General features: G+C 44.5%; 1 protein-coding gene across 1 annotated transcript in view; it reads right to left on the bottom strand.

Moving 5' to 3' along the window:
* The window catches only part of Myb (proto-oncogene like protein Myb), a 70,191-nt gene that overhangs the window by 51,049 nt on the left and 297 nt on the right, over positions 1-18,845 (bottom strand). The gene's annotated exons all lie outside the window — the stretch shown is intronic.

Consider the following 18,845-nt stretch of genomic DNA (forward strand, 5'->3'; position numbering starts at 1 on the left):
AATGTTCTCAAGTAATCACCGTTTAATCAAAACTATAGTAATTCGATTTGTTTGTGGGTCACGACCTCCACAGTATTCAACGTGTTAAAATCACGCTTTTATTTATTTGTTCAACCTAATAAACCTTCTTCGTCGACGGAGACTAACGCCATGACGCGTGTTCAAGATTCTGGCGCCGAATGCCTTGGAAACGTTCGGATACAGGTTTTTCATGAATCGGTAAACATCACCGAACGAGAATTCCGCCGTCGTTCTTTCTTCTTATCGAAGAGGCGGCCGACAGATTACGATCGCTTATTGTTGTCCGATTCTGACACAATCGACCACCGGCAGGAATTTCAAAACGAGGATACAAGGCGTCCGACTGAGCGTCGTTGAGCATTGCTTCAGAATTCGAGGCACCGCGTCAATCAGCCGTTTATTCTGAAAGTGGCTTAAGCCCATTTCTCAAAGAAATCGAGTTAACCGTTATAACAGTTACGGTTCTACATAATCTTTTTATTCTTTAATAGTTCTCTAATTCTCTTTAACTGGACTTAAGCCACTTTCAACGGAAATTCAAATATCTCCGCGGGAATCCGATTAAATTCAATGGAGACTCGATCGATTTTCCATTCTATAATTTGAAATTCGAGGGCAAAGATGCTCCACTCTCCCATTTGGCGACTGAATTCTCAAAATTGATAAAAATATTGAAACGATCGATAAGTCGATTAATTCGCAACTATATGGCAATATTTTCTAATTACCAAACCATTCGACGAGCCACATATCTCATTGTACGCACCGTCTAATGGCCCATCAGTGGTGCACACTGTCCAATGTGATATCTTACTGTGAGCCACCGGTGGTACACATCGGCGTGAACGTGTTAAACTTCGTGCCTTGATTGTACGTTGTGCACCTTCACGTTTAAAGTCCGCCGCAGGAAAACTTCCTGTTGTGCAGCGGCAGGACCCGGCAAAAAAGCGAAAGATCATTTCGGATGAATCCTGGGGTCACATTCAGAGGAACCAAGGATACCCTTGTTTTGGTTGCGGGCTGCGCGTTCCTCGGGCCTTGAAAGAATTACGAGGGCTGAGCGGCCAGACGCTCCACTTACGTAATCAATTTAGAGAGAGCACCCTCGTCTGTGGCGAGCATGCAGCGGAAGGCAAGTTTAATCAGAATTTCACAAATTTCGAATTTTCAAAGATGGTCCGCTCTGGCCGAGGAAGAATAATACTTAGCGAAGACAGGTTCGATTTATCTTCTAGATCCCTATTCTTTTATTCATCGATTTCATTCGCCGGTCCTCTGTCACGAGACAATGCTTTCTTCCTCGTGCAGCATTAACGAAGGGAAACTGTTTGGTGATTCGAATCAATTAACCAATGATACACTTGCATGTGTACAAGGGGTAATTCTTGAATTTGTCGACGGATCGCATTCACCTCGAAAGTTTGCTCACGCTCGTCTCCGAAGTTAATACGATCGCGGCACACTGCCTCTATACGAGGCAGGATAAACAGTGTCCGATGGGAAGAGCACGATTTCCGAAACAATGCGATCTCGTGTGAGCATTCCGTTGCTTTCACGCCGCTGGTCCCCGCTAACAGTACAAACACAGGTGTTGGAAGCGTGTGGCTCGTGTGTCCCTTGCTCGAAGTGTGAATACCGTCGAAAGGAAGTGGCGAAACGTACAGTGGTGTAATTACACGCTGCATACGCGATCGCGGCAGCTTCGAACAATTGCTAAGAAGACTCTTGGAGGAAACGGATGTGGCGAATTTCGGACGCCGTCTCGGAGCCAGAAATTAAAGATGGCTCTTGGTTTTTTGGAGTTCAATCGTAACGACTTCCTTCTATTTATCGACAAATGTATATTGGAATTCAAACATTTCTCGGTTTCTCGTACTTGTTTCAGTCGGAACCGATATGTAACAGTTCTAAACAGTTATTTTCAGAAGCTTTTCTATTCCTGGCGAAAAGTCACTGTTCTCCCGCGAAGCCCCGATGAATATCGCACGGAGATCCGCGATGGGGTGGCGTTCGCGATACCCCTTTAAATGGACGAGGCACGGTGCCAGCGTGTTTTGAAAACAAAGGACAGACGCGTTTGCCTGTGAGAACGTAGTTTAATACCGGTGAATACTACTCGCTCGGTGCACGCCTCGGGGTGCGTCTGCATCGTTGTTCGCGAATACTTTCCCACCGTGGAGTCTGTGGCTGGAGCGAGCGCCGACTGTACAGGACGTTTCTTAATATGTGGGAAGAGCGATCGAGCCAGTCCCAGGAAACAATGAGCGTTTTTAACATTAACAGAATCAGAGCTTCCGTCCCCCTTCGAGGAAGTTGTAATTTATTACTGTAAACAACAATTTTTAGGAGTTACGATGGAAAATGCAATTTCGTTTTATCGAAGTATATTAGTGTACTACTGTATTAGTGTAGTATTGTAATTAGTAATAGTTCTTCTCTTCTGTTTCTTCCGAAATTCAATATTTAGGCACTGACAGGGTTAACACTGGAACTACCAAATGGTTCCAAACGACCCATTCCTTGATTTTTTCTTTTTCGATCACTGAAAAGGTACGAATACCTCTTTGAGAAATTACCGAGCTGATTGAGCGATAGCTAAGCTGAAATTCAAATCAATTCAAATTTCATTAAAATACACAAAATGGAAAAAATACAATATTAAATCATTTGACCGAATTGGCTTATTATCATTGCACGTTCATCAAACTGAATGTCACCGCGATGGGGAGTATTATTTACAATATAGAAATGTTTGCGAATCATCGTTTAATTGAGTGAATTATAGTAATTCGATTTGCTTGGGGTCACCGGCGACCCCCATGGCATTCAACGTGTGCAGTTTTTATAATGAAATGTTCAAAAGTCAGTTCAAGTGCTCGGTAGTTCCAGTGCGAATAGAAAATTTCGTTAACGAATCGTTTAAGTAATAAGTAATATTCAGGAACACCCTGTACGACTGCAAACGGGTCACTGTATTCTTGAGCGGCGTGTATTAGTGACCCACGCGGCGTTTCAACCTATTTTCTGCACTTTCGTCCGCGCGCACCGAGCGTCTCGTTCGACGTATCGCGTCGCAGTAGACACGGTGTCACCGTACCCGTAAGCTCTCTGACTTCTGATTATCGTGGGATTATTCGAAATCGGGAATTCGTATCGACATCCTCGGTTTTCGAGTTGTCGGCGGGGATCCTTTTCGAAAATGCATTCCTGCACGAAGTTCCGACGCATGCGTCCGTGCCACTCCTCGCCACCAAATTTTACGAGAGCCGGTGCCAACACCATGGGTGTCCGTCTTGTGCAACGCGGGGCTTGGGCACCGAATATTTTCCACCTCGCTGGACGGGGAACTCGATAAAGTGTACCTTTACCCACGATCAGAACTCGAATCTACTCGATTTCCACTCCGGCACAAAGAAGATAATGTATCAGACCCGAAATAAAAATATTTCATACGTTGCTCGTTCCGTCAGACAGCTGTTCCCGTCGATTGTGCATTCGTTTTTTAATCGATTCATTAGCACCGAAACTACCGGACGGCTCGAAATGATTAATTCTCGATGCTCTTTTCTTGCGGTTATTAAAAAGACACATGTTTCTATAAGAAGTTATTAAAGAAATTAATTTATCAATATGCAAATTGAGTTGTAAATCGATCGATGTCTCGATGTATGCATCCTTGGAGTTTCTGTAGAATTTCAAAAAGTCGATATAACTGCTCAGTAGTTTTAGCGTTGACCCCTTGTACTCGAAAGTTTTTCAAATATTCAATATTTTTAGTCTACCGTTTAATTGCTAATATTACATTAATGTAACATTTTAGATACGCATAACACAAATCCAAAGTAAAATTAGAAAATCGGGTATTATTCTTTATCGAAAGTTAGAAACATCGATCTGACTCATGTCTAAAAATATAGTCACCGACGCTCGTGTTTTTACTAGCTGAAATTTAATCGCGCAATGTGTTAATATTTCGATGTACACATTTACGTTAGTTTCCGTTGATCGCTGAGAACATTGGTTTTATCGTTCGAAGAAATTTGTCCGAGTGTTATCAGGACACCCTGTACGATCAATTTCGAACGTTAAGACGTGGCGGTGTCAGTTTGACCGGACTTAGGAGTCCTTGAGACGTTAAAAAATGTGACGGTCACCCGGCTCGTGCAAAATATTTACAAATTGTCCCACCCACTCCTGAAAAATACGTTGTCTCACGATTGATGGGCGCAGGGGAACATTATCATGGAATCCTCCGAGAAGTCTCGCTGCATCGCTGTAGTCATTTTAACAAAGATAATGTACCACACCACAAAGAACTGAAGAAAACGGTAAAGTCGAAATTCTATGAAGTCTCTTACTGCCATACACTGTTCTTAAGCTGCTGAAATCATTAAGTCGCGAAATAAAATTCTATTCTAACCTGGTTTCACAATTCGTGAAACTGAATATTAGTTCATAATTCGACTGACACGGGATAAAACCCAGTTTCCAAAGTGGACTCAATAAGATGAAAACTATAAAAACTCCATGAAACTGAACACATAAAGAACAAATCAATTATTCTGATAATAAAATTTGAGAGCATTCAGAAAGTAAGGTTAGCCACTTCGACCTCTGAATTCAACTCTGAAGTGTTATGTCAACCATCCATGATTGGCGACACTCACAGTAGTGGGAGTTCCCAGGAATCGCTGACTGGAGCTAATACCTTCGGCCGGATACGTATAATTACTCGGGTATGTCGTGAGCATTAACCCCCATGCACTCTCGCATGTTTCGTAAATAACATTAATCCTTTGCACTCCGAAGTTTTTCTCTAGAAATATTTCAACATTCTCTGATGAGATGAAGACGATATTTTGTAAAACCAACTCGACGAGAAATTCAAAGCTATTTTACGTCAATATTTCTCAGATTAATGCGTTATATGAAGTATAATATTAAATATCAAACTTTATAGCTTCACCGTTGGAGATCAAGTGGTGAGAGTCACCTCCGAGTGCAAAGGGTTAATACATATAATCCAGAAATCGAGGGACAGAAATATTCTATCTGAACGTTTCACGGACAATTACGTTGAGCGAACTTTAATATCGCGCATCAAGCTTCGTAATTTCGCTGTATCAAAGCAAATGGCGTGAGTCGGCTCTCGTGCGAAGGGTCAACCCCTCGCACTGGAAAGGTGACTCTCGGTCACCACTCGATTTCACGTAGCAAACCCATAAAACCCTGCGTGTACCATAAACACGCCGCACGATTTCACAGAGACACACAAAATGGAGAAACTACAATATTCAATCATTCCATTGAACTGCATTATTACTTCACGCTCGCTCAATGTCACCACACAGCATTGTAATACACAAATGTCTTCGAATAATCACCGTCTCATCGAGTGAACTGCAGTAATTCGATTCAGTCGAGGGTCGTGACCCCCGATGGCATTCAACGCGTTAACCTTCGTATAATGCAACGTGCAAAACAATCGAACAAAACAGCCTCGCGTCTGCCATCGAAAAATATTGAATACAAGAAAAACCTGTCGAGCGCGAGGGGTTAACTCCACCGACGAGCCGCGGAAGGGAGGAGGGCGAGGCCGAGATACAGGCGCGCTCGTAAATCCGCGGACGTCCGCGCGCGTCCGGCGAGACGTGTCGCGCTCCGTTGTGGACCGGCCTTAACGCGCGCGCGCGCGCGCTCGGTCGTGGAAGGTTAAGCAAGAAAAATAAGCGGAGAGGAAAAAGAGATGCGGAGGAGAAACGCGCGCGGACGGAGGGCATTCCGGGGCAGACGCGGAAGAGAAAAGAGGACGCGCGAAAGACGAAGAGACGAGAGGAAAGGGTCCCGGCCCCGGTGGAAGCAGCGGCCGGCAAGGCCTCTCGCGGTTTCGACGCCGGCCGCGGCGTTCCGAGAACCGATCGCCTCTCGAAAACGCGAACCGGACCGACAAAAGCGGGGCGACGGCGGAGCTCTCGCGCAGTCGACACGTCGATCGGTTTCCACGCCGGATCCGAGTGCCACGAGGACGAGCGCAGCCGTTGCACCTGAACGTTCGAACGGTTCGTTAACCCTTCGGGGCACTAAGTATTCTAAGTTTCTCACTTTGCCGGGCCAATTGTTACCCGGCCCGGCTGCAGTTTAACGGAACCCGGCAATTTCATGGACATTAGCTTCCATGAGCACTGTTTGCCAACGGTCTACGTCAACTTCGATAGATGCAACTGTAGAAACACTTGTGTACGAGGGAATGTTGATTCGATCGATTCACAACTCGATTTGCGTATTGGTAAATTTCTTTAATAATTCCTTAGAGAATGTGTTATCTTTTTAATCATGTTGTAGAAACTATGCGAGTGGATAGGTCGAAGGTTAACGGTTTATCCGACAAGCGCTCGTTCATGGTATGGTAATAAGAATAATTCGAGCAAAAGTCGATTGTCGAACCTAGAGAAGCAACGTCTTAGATCGAAGGATCGCTCGAACGGGCTGGAATCGGCTAGGTTCCGCGAAACTCCGAAGTGTACGTATTATTTCGTAGAAATTAGCCGCTGAAAGGAATTGGCGCTGTCAACGCGTCGCTTTCTCACGGGATAATTGTGGGGCGCAGCGCGCGCGCTCGCTCGCTCGCGCACAAAATAGTAAACGGCAAGTAATATCAACGTCTAGTTCATTTACCGGCTGGCCGGGCATTGTCGGCCATTCAGCCCCGACCGGATACGAAGTAGACGTAAACACTAAATACATAGAATATGGAAATGAATGCGATGCCCGTGGAACAGGTCACGGAATTCTTTTCGGGCCTAGTCCTCCTCGGAGAGGCTCGAGCCCCGAATGAGAGAAACAGAAGGAGAGGTACAGGAGCAACAGCCAAAGAAGAAAAAGAAGAGGAGAAAAGAGAGAAAAGGGAAGAGTGGTCCGCCATTCATGCGCGCAGCGCTTGGGAAGCGCGAAAAATTATGCCGAAAACCTTTTCTCTCTTCTCTTCCTCTCTCTGCCTCTCTCTCTCTCTTTCAATCTCTCTCTATCTCTCCATCTCTCTTTCTTTTTCTCGTGCTCCTCGTCCCTTCTCTTTGTTCCTCGTGAATCGGCGATACATTGTCGAACAGATTACACGGCTCTTTGCCCGCGTCGCGTCTCGCGGCAGATGGCGTAATGCTCCTTTGACTTCGTACCGTAATGAGTCCCCGGACAAGAGAAGAACGCGGGGTCCTCCGTTGTCGAGGAGGATCTCGCGTGCGGTTCCGTTCTCCCTTCGGCTTCCTTTCTCGGGACGCGCACCGATACTACACGCGCGATCGGATATTTACACGGGCTCCTTCGACATCGATCAAAGGGAACGATCGTTGGCTCATTACACGCCACCAAAGAACACCGGGCGGGACGCGCCGCGATTAAACGTTGAAATTTTCGGATTCTCCGGCCGGCAATCACGCATTGTCCCCGTAAGCGTGCATCTCGGAGGTAACTGACGCCGGCGTGTTCATTGCCGCGGGTACCGACGATTCTACACGCCAATCTTCGTAAGGGAATATTTTTTTCACAGGTCGAGGCCAACGGAGTCGTACTGAAACGCGAGTCGATTGCAGGTTAGATCGAAGAGCTATATTCTTCGGGTACTTTCGAAGTTTGTGTCAATATTTAGGCGACCACCTAGGAGAAACTATGATTGTAAGCTTCGTTAGCTTTCATTGGACTCGTTCGACAGATTCTGTTAATAACTGTGTTCTACGAAAGCAAAGAAACATTTATTGAATTGAATATTTCCGGTTCAAGGCTTGCTAAAGAAGAGAAGAGGAAGAGAAATCAAATAAATGGCAATTCGTTGCTAAGGGAAATTCTAGTTTTCTTGGGATATTTTAATAAAAGTTTAATGTGTCTTGTAAGTGAAATATGACCGAATTTTCTCGCGGCGTTGAACGTGTTAAACGAACTTCAGTCCCAAGAGCGATGGGGGGAGGGGCGAAACGAGACGTCAGCCAATGAAACGATCGCGGTTACGGCCGCCGCTCTCTGTAATCACGCTAATGGTCCCGGCCCGTGTGATTATACAGAGGGAATTGTTTCACGGGCTCCGTTCCGCAAGGACTTTCTCTAATTACAATTAATTCATTATCAGAACCTACATTATGACAAACTTCATTATTTCATTGGTCCACCGCGAAAACATTTGTCCGAGAGAAATTTACACGCTTACTCCGTTTATATAAACACAGTGGAACCTAAATCGCTATTTGGAAGCGCCTCAGTCGCCATTTAATTTGACGCTGCAAAATTAAGTTTGTTGTTAGATATCAATACACGAGATATTGAAACAAACTAGTTTCGTCCCTCAATTTACATGAGATTCCTCAGAAAGAATGAAACCTTTACCTTTTTTAATGTAGGACTAGCGATTAAACGGTAGATCGGTTTGCACTCGAGAATATTTTGCTCAATAAATGTTAATTATTTTCTGATTAAACGTCAATGATATTTTCTGCAATTAACATAAAGACCTTGCATAAATTAAGTGAACTATTTTATTTCGATGTTCCACGTGTTCGTACATATAAAATATAATATTGAATTTTCAATTTCACAATGTTCTTGGATCAAATCAAATCGCGACTGGAAGGCGCCTCTGCAAAGGGTTAATATTATACATAACACTTTGTAATTTTGCTACATCAAATGAAACAGTGACCGAGCGTCACCTCTCGAGTGCGCAGAATTCACACAACGAAAGAATCTTCTGGGAAAGTCGAAGCAATTTGACGCGAGGTCGCGGGATTCGTTCGAATTTCCACCGGACCCCGTCCGTTCTGGCAAGTTGGGACCACCGCACCGGGAGGCACGAGACGTCGGGTCCCGTGGCACAAAAGGGATGCCTTCTACCATATACGTTGGCAGAAGGCACGGCAAGGATACGTCTGAGAATGGACGCAGGTCGTTTCACGATGCAGACAGGTTTTTCCCTTTGATGTGCGCGGAGAGTCCGCCTTCCGGGTTCTCATTCGCCGCGCGGCGGTCCCGTTCGACGGGCCCCGCGCGCCGCCTGTCGGGCCCCGAACGGTTGAGAACCGTCGCTCTATTGGTATTCGTACCGAGGAACACGCGGCACCCCGTAATTTCGTACGTATTAACGCGCCGCGCGCTGCTCCGGGAACCACGGGCTCTCCGCAGGCCGTATTGCGGTACTCGCGGACAGCTTCGCGTCCAAAAACCGGCATAAATCGCGCGCTTCCTGTAGCGGATTTTCGGGAGGTTCTCGAACCCGGACCCGGACGGTGCACGTGACCGATTCATGCCGTGGAAAACGCATCGACGCGGGGGAACGAGATGTGTTTCGGCTTATAGAGTATGAGAAGCGACCCGCTCATGGGGAAGAATAGCAGGATTTCTAGAGTAATAGATAGATGGGAAGATATGGAACTTGTACTATTTAGACTAATTAGGGACAAGAAGGATTACAGGAGAGTCGAGTAATTGATTTTTTATGCTTTCAATTGCTGATGGGGAAGAATAGCAGGATTTCTAGAGTAGTAGATGGGATGAAGATATGGAGTCTGTACTATTCGGATTAATTGGGGGCAAGAACGATTGCCGAAGAGTAAAGTAATAGATTTTTTAGGTATTAATTAATTAACTAATTAATTTTAGGTATTGAATCAGTTTCCGCAATAATTTCTCAAACAATTATCTGTGCCTGTTCAATCATCCTAAAAGAAGAAGTTTGGTAGTTCTAGTGTTAAGCTCTTGTAATATTCTACTATCGACAATTTGTTAGAAACGCAACGAAACTTTCCATTCTACTTCAAGTGGAAATTTCAGTTAGAGATAGCACATTAATCATAGGAAAATAGTTGTTTGCTTTCCATACGTAACAAACAACATTGATTATTGTCCAATTAGTCTAGAAATCTCCATAACGAGTCTCACTCGTGATTCTACGGCGAAGGGTTAAGGATTCTTATATTTCGAACGCTTCCGACATTTTCCCGTTAGCCGAAAGAATTTCATTAAGCTCGAAGCGCTTCTAACGGTAAGATACCGCGTGTTTTCGATCGAGCGGGAATAACGTGGATATTTATTAAACGCAATTTAAAATCATCACCGTGACACTGGCCCGACGTCGCGGGACAAGGGTCTAATAAAGGCGCTGCGCGTGAAAGCGGCAATTACTTTTTCGGATCGGAAATTCACGAAAAAGGGTGGCGCGTTGTACGTCGTGTGATTGAAGATTACAGTGATCCCCTAGGAACAGCGACGCGCTGCTTCAAGTGCGCTAATTGCCGAGCAATTAACTTATCCGGTGGCTCGCCGCAGCTCGCGACCGCGCGCGGTCACGCTGTTAATTATCGAATTAAGAAACACGTGTCCGCGTTAACGGGCGGCTGGTAACGGCGATGCAACCGACCGCCGACCGGGGAAAATATGTACGGAAGGATTGCTCACGGTGGTTCGCGTAACGCGAGCCGCTCGCGTATCACCATAAATATTGACCGAATCGAAGGGCTCCCGTTAGGGGTGGAAACGAGGCTAATGGAAAACACTCGCGTGGACGTTTTAAATTTAGTTTTTTCTCCTCTTCTCGGAGAAAAGGGAAAAGTTTCTCCGAGCAATCGTATCGCCTTTTTCTAGTATTTCATAGAAACGCTAAAAATGCAGAAATCATGAACGGGTGATTTTCACCCATCTGGTAGTTCTTAAAAGATGGCCGCCAGTTAGCGGGCAGTATTTGAGGATTTCTCCTTTTCTCGGAGAACAAACTAATCGCCGAGAGAAAAAGAAGGCAGACTAACACGATAGAAAGGGGAAAAGTTTCTAGTTTTTCATAGAAACGCTAAAAATGCACTCGGATCTCGACTAATTTATAATTCTGCTCGCCTATCGCGAAAACAATATCTTCCTCGGGGAATAATTCGTTATATTTTCTTTATTCGATAAAGAAGAAATCATGAACGGGTGATTTTCACCCATCCGGTGGTTCTTAAAAGATGGCCGCCAGTTAGCGGGCAGTATTTGAGGATTTCTCCGGTCACATCGTCCCCTGCGCACATCTTGCGCAGAGCTCTGTTGAAAAGCGATCGTGCCCTCTCCCCGTCGCGTTCAATGAGAATCTTAATACTCGCAGACCGAGCCCCGTCTGTTGCATTTCGTCAAGAAACGACAGGCACGGCGACTTAGCGACGGGAATAAACAAAGTGAGCACGACAATAGCGTTTTTGGGGAGCGCTAGTTCAGCCGACTCCGGCCGTCCCGAAAAAAGGGGTTAGTACACGTTTTATTGACTATCTCGATGAGTTGCATGCATCTTCTCAGTCACCGGCCATTTTCAATTGCTGCAAGAATTGCCTCCGCCGTTAAGCTTAATAATGCCTTCCAGGTGAAGCCGAGACTCGAGGGGTCGTTCTGGCTCGGGATATTCAAAGGAGTCGAACTTCCTTCGGATTTCTCAAAAGTGCGAGCCCTTAACTCTTTGCGGACGACACTGTCTTGAACTAACACTCCTTTTCATAAAGAACTATCGGAATCTTGAATAATCAAGGAGAAGAAGCCATGTATCAGTCTCTCGTTAATCAAATAAATCAAAGTATTATAATCAAAGTATTTATTTGCACTCAATTTTAGACGTCGAAGCTCGAAATTGTAAATCGACGACATTACCGCAAAGGGTTAAACATGTATATTTTGTTTCTTAGTAACGCAATTTAGAAATGAACTTCCAATCGCCATCATTCCAAAAGAAAACACTGATCAACCCCTCGCCCTATATGTCATAACCATGATCGATACAACTACTTTCTCATTAACAATTTCTCGGGAAAAGAGAAGAATTCTATATTCTGTCTATGTTCACTCTAAAGTATAAACGATAACAGGACAACAATTAATTCAGATTCAAAAGGAGTAATATTTACTCTTACCAAACCCCGTTAAAAATCTTCACGCGTCCGACACGATATTCTACAACAAGAACTTAAACAAAAGAATAACTTCAATCTTCATCCCTTCGCTAAGAAAGAAATCATAAGAATCAACTCTGGTAATCAGAATGGCCCCTAAATACAATGGCACCAGGTGAGACTCGAAGCTGCGCATTGTTACCCGGTAGCTTCGCGCATCGGATTTTCCTTGTTTCCACCGTGACAGGAGGCGAACCAAATAGAAACAGAAACGCCACAAGTGACAAACGTGAAATAATAATTTGTCCGGCAATGATTCCGTCCGCGCAGCCATCGAGCAAACTCGGCCAGAGCGAAGTTGGGAGGACATCGGGCACGCCGGGTGCTCCAAATATAGCAAGGGGACGCGACCTAACGATGACATCTGCGGATCGGTCACTCGCAGACATTTTTATCAATCCGAACGGCCGCGATTAAAGAGCATCCTGTCGCGCGGAGAGCCGGGCCGGGCCGGGCCATTCGCAAGCGGCAGCGTCTGCGACACGGACGACGCGCCAGTGTGAGAGAAGACAAATAGAAGACAGCTGCCGCGCTCATAGAAACGGAACGAGACGAGGCGAACCCCTGTTCGCCTCTTTCACCCGGCGATGATGCGTGCGGCACGGCCGCGAGTACCCTCGGCTAAGAATCTCCGTCCAGAGATCGAGGGAAAGAGAGGAGATGTACACGCACGGTGTCCGGCTGTGTGCGTGCGCGTCTGTGGGAACGGTAACCGAGGGAAAGGGACGAAAGACGGACGCCGGTGGTAGAATGGAAATGTCGGAGGAAGGAAACATAGGAAGAGATGTCTGGGCCAAGGTGAGGCGATAGACACCCGAGGAGCACTCGGTGAACGAGCCGATGACTGATACAAGACTTTTAACCCGATGATGATCCTCGAGCGGTGTACCCTCGTATCGACGCTTCGATCGTTAATGACTTTGTATTCGGCGTTATCTGAGGTTCTTGTGTTTTATAGGCGAGACGGGCAGTTAATTGATACGTTTTCTGGAAATTTCAATTTTAGCTCCGTTGGAGAGTAATTGGGTGGTGCTTCTAAGTTAATTCCTTTTCATTTTATTGTATAGTTTATGTCTACTTGTTCTGTGAAATCATCTGTTGTCGAAGGAATGAATGAACGAACGAAATAGTCAGTGTTATCTGAGATTCTTGTGTTTTATGGTGAGAGAGACAGATAATTCATATGTTTTCTGGAAATTTCAATTGCTTCAGCTCCGTTGGAGACTAATTGGGTATATTTGCTTATTATTTTATAGTTTACGTCTCCTTGTTCTGTAAAAAGCATCTGTCGTCAAAGGAATGTATAGATAAATGAAATAAGAACTATTAAATGCAAACATCATTCAACAACTTTGCGGTCATACGACTTCGAGTGTCGATATCCAAAACCGAGAACCGCAAATGGATAATCTCCTTCCTTAATTAGTACTTAACACTCCGAAGTTCAGGTTTCCATAAAATTACGAGTTTAAAACACTCCCGTTCTCCAGGAGTTAAACGTTCCACTAATTACTCTTAGACCACCACCGCGAAGACTAAGCTCATAGGGGTTGAAGAATGATACAAATTTCGAATGACTAGACGAATGAACCAGAAACCGCGAATCGCGTGGAGGGTCCTGTACCCCGAAGAATCGACTCGCGACAGACAAGCGGAACGACGAGAGAATGAAAATGGCGAACGAGCGGAAATGAGATTGAAAGAAAACGCGTTCGAAACAAGGAGGAAGAGCTTACAAAAGGTGTAAGGAGTGGAAAGGGCGGGGGGGGGGGGCAGAGAGAGTGAGAGGAGCGAGAGAGGAGAAAGAGGGAACCAGGGTTGGAGCAAGAAACGCGGCACGAGGGCTGCGCCGCGAGAGGAAGGGAAACGTTGCCGGGTCGTGTGTATTCCAGAACGGCGTGCCGTGTGCGCTATGCCCGGCGTCTCTGTGTGTCCTTGCGTCCTGGCGCAACGCGCGTCGCCGGTTGCCATGCGGGACACCGGGTTCGTAGGTTGACGTCACTCTATCTGGCCAACAGGCGAGTTAATATTGATAAGTAGAAGCGTGACACGCTCTGGAAGCCGGGATGAACGGAGATGAGCCCGCGAACGAGCCGAATAATCGGACGGTTCCGCGCGTCTGGCGCATCGTACAGCCGCCATCGCTGGATTCCGGTTATCTCGGTCGGCTTAACACGTCCACTGCCGACGCGGTGGTCACCGGTCACCGGAGCTTCCAAATTACTTGGCAGCAATCAGAATTCGTAAGATAACTGGGGCTCAATGAGAATGATTAACGATTCGGTAACGGTATTATTAATAATTCGGTAAGTCGACATTATTGAGTAAGTTTAACACGTTGACCAAGTAAACGCTCAAACCCCCACGCAAAACAATTTTCATAATAAAAGAGAAACTAGGTCAAAATCCTTCATAACGATTGTGCTACTGTTCTTTATATATTTAATATATCTAACAAAGTTCAGTTCGTTCGATACGTTACTAAGAAAATTGATTTTTAAGTTGACGGAAAAATGCTGTCACCTGAATTCGGGCGACATGGCAGGTAAAGTGTTATGTAAGTAAGTCAACGTTATTCAGTAATAGTCAAGTCGATTTCGGTTCGTGCAATTATACGAGTACGCAATACTATGGTTTCGAAGCTAAACTTTCGCGATTTATATGAACGAACACGTAACTTTCAAGGAACGATGGAATAAAGTGTAGAATGAACGTCCGTAAATCTAGTGTTAAACATTTTCATGGGACATCGATCGAACGATTTTTCTGCTTCCCTGGGACGAATAATGAATTAGAATAATTAGATTCTCCGTTTAGAGGGCATGCAGGCGTACACCGAGTGCTCCGCGCGAGTTGTCAATGGAACGCAATATGGCCGATATATTCGATGCGGTGGGGGGATTGGCGAGGGTCATGTAGATTCTTGAACGCTTGGAAACTCGAAATGGAGCAGGGGTGGTGCTCGTGCCATCTGGTCTCTCAATATCAGGGGTTGAGTTTAGACCACAATAAGGGAAAAAAATGTTAATGAACAGAGGTCAATCTATTATTCCGTTCTCTGCTTTCCGATTTCTGATTAACTGCTCGCCCATTGTAAACACTGGTGCTTTTTTTTCATAAACAGTGTCGCCCCATAGGTTCCCATATGGCAATAAAAGAACAGATTCTAAATCTCAGTTAATGAAAATTTAAATAGAAATCTAAGGTTAGAGAGATGACGTTTCCTGCATAGGTTTAATCTGATACAGTAAAATCGTAAAGTTCGATGTTTAACATTAAATTCTGCGAAAAGCATCGATATACGAAATATTGAAATGAAATATCTTTGTTCCTCGGTTTATGCGTGATTTAGATAACTGTAGGTTTCAGAAATGTTGTCTACGTCTACGCCAGAAAGCGTTGATGATTTCTAGTGAAGAACTTTCCACCGAAAGTGTTAATAATAGTGAACACTCGAGGAAACGGTGAGGTTCCGTCCGAGGCCGACTATCTGGCAGCAACTTGTTAAGGAAAGAATTTATCGGTAGGTTTTACGACTGTTCCGGGCTGCTTTGCTTCCACCGCAGAGCAAATAGAAGGGAAATGTTACGCTCGCTGATGATACGTCGGAAGAGCGGATCCAGTTTGCGACAACGCGGCTGTAGTTAATCATGCCTTTCCAGGCCAGATACGCGACGTCTGTTAAACATTAAGTTACTGATATGATTTATCCTCCTCCCGGCGCAAACGTCACCTTCAACGATCCCACAGGAATTCACACTCCGTGTTTCCTTATCTCGTAATTTACAGTGTACAGAGAAAGAAAATATCTTTCGTAATTAGTAATCGGTCGCCACCTCGAACTTAATGATAAACTAGTATCACTGCTGCGCCAAAATGGCGGATACATATTGCAATAACTGAAAATCAGTTACTCTAACCTCTCTGTAATCGCAGTGCTAATTATCGTCATCACTGATCGTAATAATAAGCTACACTATATCACTGCTGCGCCAAAATGGCGGATACATATTGTAATAACTGAAAATCAGTTACTTTGACCTTTCTGTAATCGCAGTGCTAATTATTATTGTTACCAATCGTAAATTCCAAAATATAATCAACCGATTACTTCCATCGATTAATATAGCATGGAAAAGAGATCAGTACGTTCGAAAATATACAGTACGTAAGACACCGGAGACGTTTTCCGGAAACATGATGGCTGCGTACTCTCGTACACTTAAGACGTAATGGCACAACGTGTATTCTATTACGGTTTTCTTGCGGGGAGCGTGGCGCCAGCATGGGCACAGCAACACCGATTGTTTCTCTCGAATATTTTCTTTCGGAAAGAGAAAGCTGACCCCTTCGTGGAGAGTTCGCCGGGCGTTACCTTATACCTTTCTGGGTTACCGGATCCGCGGATAAGAAAGATGATATCGATGCAAAAAACTTCGTCGTCGCAGATAGCGGCTAACCTCGAAAATCGTCCGCAGGTCCGTGACGATCGTGCCGATTACTCGCGCACTCGAATTGTTCGTCTTGAATCTAGTCACGTGACATCGACTGTTAACCCTTTGCACTCGAGACAACATAAAACATCGAAATGAAGTTCTGTCCCTTAATTTATATAGCTAATCGTTTGGATGCTAAACAACTTATGTGGATATTTACCAAAAATGAAGTGAATGGGTGTGTATGCGAAAGAATTAATAAGAGTACTAATGAGATCACAAATACTGTGTTATTACAAAGAAATATCAAAGAATAACATTTATTCGAATAAATTTACTTCGATTTATTTCTTGAAAAACATAGTAAGAAAATTATAATTGTCAACAAGAAGAGCACTGTAGCGCTCCTCGGCACTCAAACGGTTAAGTAAATTCAGAAGGAAGGTTACCTAGTGTTTCCAATTACTTTTCCAATAATATTCCAACCGAGCGGTACACTGGAATCCCGACGAATGTCTCCGGCAGGAATTCCGCGGCGCAAGGGGGTTGCGTGTAGTTAATTCAGGAATTGTAAGGATACACGGCAAAGGATACGCGGTGAAACACGTGAAAGACTGTGTGTCTATTCTTTGCGTTCCCGGCGTATCCTTCGTCCTAGGGTGAGAACCTCGGGCGCGACGCGCTTTCTTTCTGCCTGTGCCCCGTGAAATATGAAGACAGAAGGTACAACATATGCGCGAGCGAGAGGAAAGCGCGGAAGCTGAACAGAGAATGGTATACACGCCGGTGACCGAAAGACGAAAAAAGACAAGGAAAGAAAAACACGGGACCGGTGCATGTTCTCTCTACGCATGCCACGTGTTTTACCACCTGCCTTGGGCTAGGCGCTCGATAATGTGAAAAAAAGTGTACGCACGAAACATTTAAATACACAAGGCTACCGGGAGGAACGCTCCTCGAGAATAAGCCAGCCCCGGTGCAAGTGTCTCTCGCGTGGAATATCCCAGTGGACTCGCGTGAAATTAACGAATCGCTGGAAAAAGACCATTCCAACGTGCTACGGAAAGTTCGGATGTGTTTTATTGTCTTTTCAAAAACCGTTAAATAAACCTGAACAATAGGTTACAGATAGAAATGTTGCAACGTATTTAACGAGGAAACTTTGCAATTTATAATGACTAATATTAAATGAGTGCAAAGGATTAACCTTTTTCGGGCGTGATTAATATATGATCAATATATAATCAATATAAAAATTGTAATAATATTATCTTCGGTTTCTTCAGACATTCATTACAGTACTGAAATGAAACTATGTTCAAGATCATTTCGAATATTCGATGCCTTTAAGATATCAATCATTGCGAATACAATCAAGTCATCTTCACTGGTGGTTCTAATGTTAATGTCGAATTAATTACACCCTTATCCTAAGATTAGCAGAAATCGACATGATGCATCGATTTTCAAAAATATTTATCAATTCTCCGAAATAATTCAATTCTGCGATATTTCCTTCGATTCGATAAATCTAAACAAATCATCGAAGAAATGAAACTAGAACAACTAATTAACTTCCCAAATATAATAGCTTATAACTTGAAATAACAATGTCCACAACGCCGCAGGATTTCATAGATCAAAATACGCAAAATGGTAAATCTATAATATCAAATGATTCGATCGAATCATTATTATCTTGCTCAATGTTACCACATTGGGTAGCATTGTTTATAACATACAAACGTTTCCAAATGCCGTTTAATTGCACGAACCATTCTAATTTGATTTGCTCGGGGGTCACCGGTGACCCCCATGGCGTTCAACGCGTTAATATCTCATATTCAACACACAGCTACATCCCCCATCTTTATTCTACCATTTAATTACCAATCCTACGTTCACGTAACATTTCAGATACCTACAACACCGATCCAAAGTAAAATTTCCAAAATCGAATCCCTCATTCTCTTAAGTTCGAAATTTCAGTTCAATCGATGTTTAAAAATGTATCAATATAATCAACGCTCGTGTTTATTAGCTGAAATATAGTCGGCGTTGAATGCGCTAATAATTAATAACACGCCGTCGAGATGCGAACACGATAAAGCCCGGCGAAAAACCGTGCGCCGTGTAAACGAGTTCCTCGCGCGAACCGTTTGATTCTGCCGCCCGTTCGAACGGTTCGTGACCCGGGTTTAATGTCTGGGAACTGGCCGAACGATCCCAATCGATCGTTAAAATTTCCCCACGAGAGCCGGGCTGGATTCTTCTCGCTGAAATTCTATCGAGCCTCCGACGCCCGCGATTGTACTCGCGATTTAGGCCGACGTGACACAATCAACATCGACCTTAATCTATGTTTACTACGGGCACGCGGAGGAGTAGGACACGAGACGAAAGAGAGAAACGGTTCTCGCGTTTCGAGCGCGTAACAGGAAGA

Source organism: Nomia melanderi, chromosome 7, assembly GCF_051020985.1.
Source record: "Nomia melanderi isolate GNS246 chromosome 7, iyNomMela1, whole genome shotgun sequence".
NCBI classification, from domain to species: Eukaryota; Metazoa; Arthropoda; class Insecta; order Hymenoptera; family Halictidae; genus Nomia; species Nomia melanderi.